Raw genomic sequence first — 8,672 nt, forward strand, 5'->3', positions numbered from 1 at the left:
ATGTCAATTCAACATGTTATCATTATGTGGCAAGCAAAAAAAAATTAGTGTAAATCTGAGAAACTAATTCATGACAAGCCCATACCATGCAGCAATAAGCAATGCAGCCAACTGCCTAGAACCAACTCGGTGGAATGATGTTCCCTCATCAAGTGCTTTGCACTAACATATGACATTTTGATTTATCTCAAGTGATGAGTACCATAAAACCAAATCTGCAAGCGTAATGAAAAGTGTCCAAGAAAAAAGGTACTTCCCAGGAAACAATACTCCCTCTGATTCATATTAATTAACTCAACTTCATCTAGATTTGTATGTATCTAGTTAAATTTCTGGACTACATCCGTGTGTTCTAGGCAAAGTGGAGTCAGCTAATTTGAATCGGAGGAAATACAAAAAAACATGTGGGGCATTGATGATTGGCAACCTAAAACTTGGTTTCTGTGGAAATTATCAGGAATGGGAAACAACACAACCCTAATAAAAATGGCTATAACTTGTCAGCGAGAGCATAATGAACAATGATACAAATTGGAACAGTATTGATTTTTTTTAAATAAAAATAGCGGCAATTGCTATGAGGGAAAAATATGTAGTCACAAAACTAATCTAGGGTGATCAAATCTTAAGAGTTTACAAGAATTTCAAGCAAACAAATGATGAAGTCAACCGTAAATAACCCTACACCTGCACGACCTCAAAAAAAAGGTAAATAACCCCTGATGAAACATCATGATCTAAGAAATATAGGTTCTATTATTTCACGGAAACACAGGAAATTGTCATCTTGAGTTTCAAAGGTATAACATCCATAAAGCAGGAACATTGGTAGTACACCAGTACATACTTAGATACAGGCTTTGCATAATTGACTGTTTGTCAAACAAAACAATAAATGACTGAAAGCAAGATCAAGTATCTTACAGCTTCTTTGGTTGCAGAAATTGCAAGAAACCCAGCACCCATCTCAACATCTTGCAATCCAACTACAACTAACCCAACATCAGATGATACACTACCCAACCATAATCTAAGTGCATCAGCAGTTGCTTTTCCCTATGCCACATTCCAACTTCCGACCATTATGTTTATCTTTTCCATTCTAGTGTATGACAATTCTCTGCTAGCCAATTCAGTTTGCGAAATATCAGCAAGGGGTCCAGGGGAAGTCAGTGGCCATCCCCGGATACCACCATGATACGCCAGCGTGTAGATGTAAGAACCGCCGAGCGCCATCCTTATGAAGCTATGTCCTGTCCATCCTGCAAGAAGGTTACCTTAAACATCCATGACCTAAACAGTACCACTGGCATAGCCCACCCACAACCTATCTCCTAGAAAACAAATTGGCATTTCATTGACCAGTAATATCACTTTCTGAATGAATTGAAAAACCCAACAAGGTTCTACACAACCAGTTTTACTAACACATACCATTTAAATCTAAACGATAGCACCAAAATGCACATGTGACACCTGAACCTACAAGATGTGTGGGAATCATCACAGAATTCAAATGTCACATACCACTGCGGCAAATCGCAGAAAGCTCTCCGAAAAATGCATTTTTGGTACATCCAACAACTTGTTCGTGCTACGGTTATTTGGTTTCCGTTGTACTCAAATGGATAGTTACATTTACCAATACTGATGCAATACTGCAGATCAATATAAGCATAACACAAATGAGAAATAGAAAGCTCAGATACAATCTCTAGCTGATGAAGCGTGAAGGGTGTCGAGGTGCTGCATGTTCTCTTGAATAATGAGGATCACCATCTTGATTAGACAATTACACATAGTTGGAAGGTTATTCTACCAAATTACAAGGCCCCTTGTTCTAAAACAGTTAGAGAACACATCAACTAAGCAAAGCTGAAGTCCACAACCATAGATGGATGTTAACCCATGTATAGTTTTCTTCTTCTTTTCTTCTTTTTGTCCTTGTTTTTTAGATCTTTTGTTTTGTTTCTCTGTCTTTCTCTTGTAGCGCTGCTACAGTTTGTACAGTTTTTCCGCCTCTTTGCGGCTCCTTCTAATATACAAAGACACTCGCTTAGGCGTGTGTTAGAGAAAAAAAAACAACAACCATAGATGGATACACTGTATTAGACCTTAAATAACACGAAATCTGCAGATTAGATCATCAACCATATATATCAGCATGATGATATTCGTTTTTAGATATGAAAAGATAACCTATGGGTCATATAAATTTCAGGAAGGGGGTGGACATGACATGATATGAAAACACTTTCTGTTAGCTATCCTAGCTCTCGGATCCGACAAAGATTTGATCATTATAACCAGCAATATAACATACAGGTCGACAAGAACTAAATATCAAGGCGGCCAACCACTTGGTGAAGACGGAAGAGAGGGGCGTTGGCGTGAGAGCAGCGCAACTTACAATGAGGCAAGGGCGGCGGCGCGTCGATGCAATACGACAACGCCAGCAAGTCGGTGTAGGGAGACAGCAACGGTAGATCACCCAAGCAACAACTTAACACACCAGGAAAAAATCAACACCAGAGAGAATAAGTAGTAACAATGGAAGCTCGAAACACCTAGTGGGGGATGATCTCATTGTTATTCATTGAGAGCAGCCCAAGACCTGAAAAAACAAATTGCAGCTAGAAAAGTTATAGCACATGATTAAAAACTCGTCTTGATGTTACTGTTTCATCTCAAGCCTGAAGCATAATGGTAAATATGTATGGAGAAACAAATATATTCTTTTCAGAAAAGGTCAAAATTATATTAAAATCCTTTTCTGTAATCTTCAGAATTTTTAGGTGCAGTTAAAACAGATATAATTAATGGCACATCAAGTAAATGAACATAGACATTACACTCTCAACTGTCCTCTGTGATGACACTCAATCAAAAACTATTGTGTGTTCAGAGACGGCATATAAGACAGTATAAAGATTCTGGCATTTTGTCAAGTACTTGAACATGTGCACTGACCAACAGCGGTGAAGCACTTTATTTAGAATAACGCAAAAGCTGTTGGCTGACTGGCATAAACTGGATATTTTCTGATTCACCCCAGATGAAAAGATAAAGACCTAGATGGTTGTGCACCGAGAGGATTTCTACGGTTGCAAAATTATCTGCATAGTAATGTAAACAAATAAAAATAATGTGGAATTACACACCTCAAACTATGCTTTCATGGAAATAATTTGCTCCACTTCTCATACTTGTGTTGAATAACTTATTCAGACTACGTCAACAACTCAATCATCAAGCTGTTTCATGAGTGAAAGAACGACTGTGCTCAGTCAACAAGCATCGATAGCCGAATATATAAGATAAAGCACTGTAAATGGGGGGTTTCGTTATTTTACTTAGCCAAGAACATGGTTCAGAGGAATGTATACATAAATTTCATTACAATAATGTTCATCATGTGACGGAAGGCGATAAAGTCATCTGGCTTTTTTTGCAAGATGCTGCCCTTTTGGGGTAGCAAACTTTAATGTCAGCAATACGGAAGTAAAAGAAATGTCAAGAGAAAAAAATAAACTGTGTACGTATGTGATGGCAAAGTACACCAACAATCACCATATGCATCTCGAAAAAAAAAATCACCATATGGATAAATTGGCTACCAACCAAATAAAAAATTACTGTATTTTTTATATTCATTATAAATTGAAGCAAATATCATGTTTTGCAAGATTTCATAGATATGGAATACCCATTGATCTTATGCTTCATCACGTTTATATCCATAGAGTCAAACTGCCAAAGTAAATATCGATAGAGGAGATTGCTCTGAGTGGATCAGGCTTTGGCTCAAGTATAATGTGCACATTTGCGAGGAGGACAATAAAATGATCCATTTGATTCCGAACAGTCTCACTGGACACAAGAAGACATGCTACTGTTAGCTTAGTGATAGAATTGGAAAAGTAAAATTGGTTTGTCCACAGTAGCTAGCAGATCTGAAAACCAAACCTAGCTCTCAACCAATCCAGTAAATCAAGCTCATCCCGTTCTATTCTGGCTCCAATGCAGAAGGCCATGTCAAGCCCCGTGTATATTTTGCAGCGCCTAGACTGATGGTTTGATCTTATAAGGTTGCATTTGGCAACCATGTCAGTTTCTTCACTTGACGAAACAAGTTACATTGCTGCGAGTCGTACATACTTCCTCCAGCTGCATTATGAACTGGGATGCATTGGCAGCATCAAGGGTTAAAAAATTAAACGGCACATGTATGTTTTTCTTTTCTGGTTTATCTTTGTGCAAAAGAATAATATGCGCAGCAGAAATTTGGAGAAACCTGTTGCATTAGAGATCAATGATAATGAGGGCACAGATAGGAGTGAGCATAAACCTCTAGATTTTCTTCAACCTTCTTGTTGACGGCACAGAGCACCTCAAAGTAACGGCTGGCTGGTAGGTCTTCCCAAGATGAGCCCTAAAGGTGACACTGGCATGAAATAGGTGAGCAGATGGATGTGCATGAGCAGCTCACTCACGACCATGACAAGCATGAAGGGAAGCGAAACGGTGGTTGCTCTGCTCTTCTTGTCCGTCCCTAGCGACGCGGTTTCGAATCGGTGATTGCACTACTCTTCTTGTCCGTCCCCAACGACACGGTTTCCAACGCTGGCAGCCTAGACGAGCATTCAGGTGAACAACTCTAGAGTCAGAACCTGAAGTGAAACAATGGCATAAGTCCTTCTCATCATTATGTGTGTGGATCACATAGATAAAGATCACACAACTTAGTAATCTATCATAGATCAATCGGTAGAAATTTTTACGAATAGCCAGATTCACTAGTAGAAAAACGGTCATCTATACCGGTTCCAGAGGGCCATTCGTACCGGTTTTGCAACCGGTACAAATTATTCGGCACTAAAGCCCCCCCCCCTTTCGTACCGGTTGCTTACGAACCGGTATAAAACGGGCCTCCACGTGGGCCACCAGGAGAGCTCAGGGCTGAGGATCTTTGGTACCGGTTGGTAATACGAACCGGTACCAAAGGTTCCCCCCGCGGCAGGGAATTTTCCCAAATCTCTGCCGCGGCAGAGAATTGGCTTTTTAGGGTTTTGGAGAGGTTTAGGGATATCGGTTTGATTCATATCGCGTCGATGCACCAGAAACGCGTTTGGGTTTAGGTAGTACATGAAGATCAAGATGATGCATAGCAAGTTGGTGCATATAATATAACACACATGTTATTGCATGAGATCGCAAATTAAGTAGCACTATGCATGAAGATCGATCTTCATGCATAGTGGTGCTCTCCGAGGCGTACTCTATATATGTCTATTACATGTAGCATAGTGGTACTCTTCGAGTCAACGATATATGTAACATGTACATCTTCATTCATTGTGGTGCTCTGCGAGTGGTGGTATGACGTCCCGAAGGAAAAATCCCGCCAATTCCTCGCCTATTGCTATGAAGCGGTCATCGATTGAGAGCTTGTTCCGCTTTCTTGCCAACTATAAAAGAATAAGATACAAATGAATACATGAAACAACTATTACTGAAACTCGGCACAACTTATGATAACAAAACAAATTTGTGAAGATTGTTTTTGTACCTCTTTATTTCTCTCATTATTCGTTCTCTCGTTGACAATTCTGCGGATGAACTCGCAAACGAAGAATCCACAGAGATCGGTCCCGGAGGTTGTTGCGGGCATGTCTTTACCAGAATATAATTCCCTCACACACTAGTCAAGTATGAGACTGGAAAGGTGTGTGGCCCTCGGTAGTACTACTTCCTTGCGCACGCCATCGCAGCGTCGGTGGCCATTCACGGGACGTATCTTCCTTGATGAAAGTTTGCCATACGCTGCTCGACAAAAGAAAATGCATAAAAGAGTCATCAATTAGTTCAAAGCAGGAAATTAACGAAACAAACCGATAAGAATTCAAATTACCTTCTGAGCATTAAAAAACAAGACACGTATAGATCCTTTTCTTTGGTTAGTGAGTCCAAGACTTCAACTTCTCCAATTTCCAAATTGATGACGAGAAGAATAAAGTGAAACCTACGCACGTTTCAATATGTAGTCATTAGTTAAAATTTTGACATACGGTGAGCAAAATATAATGTGTTATAAGACAAGAAGACTCACTCGAAGTTGTAAGGCCAAAGTATTAGCTTTTTGTCACGTTGTCGCTTCAAAAACCTTAGCAAAGTCTGCGGTGTATCCTTGTTATAGAGGGATCATCTATGGTTTTGACATGCATTGTGTTCGGTCAATGAACCCAATGTCTGTGATATCGTCCCTTTTGCATTCGAGCATCTTCGATCTGCATAATATAGCGCACAAAAGATTATAATCTGCAGACAATGAACGACTTCTCAAATTAAATAAATAAATCACTTACGCATAATAGCAACCGATGATTGATTTGTCGAGGGCCCGGAGATTGTATAACCGAAAGAGTTCGGCGAAGTCAACGTTCACACAAGTACTCACGGAAGTAGTGCTCTTCCCTAACTCGCACCATGATAGTCTCGATCCCTTCCTTTGAGGCCTTAAGGTACCACGAATGCAAGTTACGCATACATGTTGGTACCTTCCTGAGATTCTCGACCAAATCTTTCCCTTGAACAAACCGATATGCTCGTTCAGCTAAGGCGTAATCGGTTGCGTCTTGTCGAGAACTTTGAACGGTCTTCCCGTCAAACACCTTGAGAGGGGCGACCGATTGAACGGGTTGTTGTCCGAGCTGGTAGACACTGTGTATCCCTTTTATCTCCACGATACCCGATTTAACGGGTTTTGTCGCCTCGATCATCTTGTCATACGACCTTTCAATAGAACGCGCATAGTCGATGGCGGCGATGGTACAGGGTCATATAGATTGTCAACGGTACGCACAACTTTCTCCCGATCTAGTGTCTTCTCGAAAGGTATCTCTGCACTTTCGGTGCAAAAATTTCTTCACCTCGGCCCGAACGGCCTCCGCGTTTTCCTCTGGAGTTTTTTCCCAAGGTAACTTCTCGGGAGGCGGCGGTTGTTTCTCCTTTCTAGCTTTCTTCCTAGGCGGCGTACCGTTCCGCTTAATGGACGCTGTCTTACGCGGAGGATCTCGAGATGGTGGACTCACGCTGGGGTCCCTCTCGGTAGGTGTGGACTTGGCTGCTCACCAGGACTGCCACCGGGGAGGAGTCGATGGCATTTGCTGCTCATGTGTAGGAGTCGGTGGCCTTTGCAAAAGGACGACGTACTTCTTCGGCCATAGGGCGAAACCGTGCTTGACATCGGCCAGTGTCCTCTCATCTTCACCTCTAGGAATATCAAGCTCCACTGTTTCAAAACCCGACACACCTTCTTCCACCCCGACACGAACACAACCAGGTGGAATGGGCATATGATGGTGCATTGCTCCATCTTCACTTGGGTACACATAGCCGACCGCCACCTTAACGTACGCGGTCCCGATTAACATATGTAGCTCGCAATCTGTCTTCTCCGTGACATAATCCACGGGGTAGCTTCCTCCACATCCGTCAAGATGCGAGGAACCGACATCGCTTCTTCGCTGAGATGGGGCAGCATCGGCTTGTGGATCCTGTAGAAACACCGGCTGATCGGGTGCCCTCGATTTCTCTCAAGAGCCTCCACCCTAGATAACAACTCCGTTACAATGTCGGCGTCCTTCTTCTTCTTTCGCGAACGGCTTCTATAAGTGTCGCGTTGTCCGCCACGCTTCCTTCATGGTGAGACCTGGGCGAGCTCGTGCCCGTCCAACATGTTCAGTGGTTCCCAGAGCGAGTGTCACTCGTCATTCTCTCGATCGGGAATGTACTCTCCCTTTCGACCTTTTCAATTGCATCTACAAGCTTCGGTACAATTGCCTCAATTTTTTCCTTCCATTTTCCCTTCGCAACGATCAACCCCTGTCTTTGGGTCCAACCCTGCCCCATGAGCGAACAACTGTAACTTGGACCGTTCGGGCCAGTCCATGTCTGTGGAGTGATTCCATGATCCATCAGTTTATTCTCAAACGCTGTCCACTTCGAATGGCACTCTTGTAGCCACCTGACCCCAAATGATGCGGAAGTTTCTTCTTTGCAGCATTTTCGGTATTTTTCTTCGATCGGGACACAAAAGTAGACGATTTCTTATACTCCTTAAATGCGGCCCAGTGATCTTTTAGCTTCACTAGATTATCATCGAATACTGGATCTTCATTCTTATATTTGTCCCATAAATTTTTCTTGAAGCTCACGGAATTGTATGGCCATCTTCTTCCATGTCCATTCCTTGACTTTATTCTTCTGGCCTTCCGTCATGTCTTCCGGTAGGCTGAACTTTGTCATGAGCGTGTCCCAAAGAAATTTTTTCATCGCGTCGTTGACATAACTAGCACCACTCTCCGGGTTCTTCGGCTTATGCCACTCTTGAATGCTGATCGGTACATGGTCCCTAACAATAACTCCGGATTGACTTGTAAATTTGCGGCAAAACTCCTTGGGCTCCACTGGTTCACCATTATCCTTGAATGCCGTGAGGGCTAACCTGCCCTCGCACTTTAGCACCCGCGTCGGGCCTCGTTTTGATCTAACGGACTTGCTCGATGATCCAGAAGGCTAAAAGAAAAAAATATTCGTTAATAAGTGCAATACAAATAAATGAATGCATCTAGGGATGAACATATAGACTAATTGATACATAGATATACACC

At 42.1% G+C, this 8,672-nt stretch overlaps 1 long non-coding RNA gene across 1 annotated transcript; it reads right to left on the reverse strand.

The window, feature by feature from the left end:
* Window positions 1–5,770: 5,770 nt before the first annotated feature.
* LOC139832223 (uncharacterized) lies at window positions 5,771–6,190 on the reverse strand. Its single transcript, XR_011746949.1, has 3 exons — window positions 6,110–6,190; window positions 5,912–6,022; window positions 5,771–5,823 (listed from the first exon to the last, which is right to left on the reverse strand). It is a non-coding gene; the product is annotated as an uncharacterized lncRNA (long non-coding RNA).
* Window positions 6,191–8,672: the final 2,482 nt, after the last annotated feature.

This window comes from Lolium perenne, chromosome 6, assembly GCF_019359855.2.
Source record: "Lolium perenne isolate Kyuss_39 chromosome 6, Kyuss_2.0, whole genome shotgun sequence".
NCBI classification, from domain to species: Eukaryota; Viridiplantae; Streptophyta; class Magnoliopsida; order Poales; family Poaceae; genus Lolium; species Lolium perenne.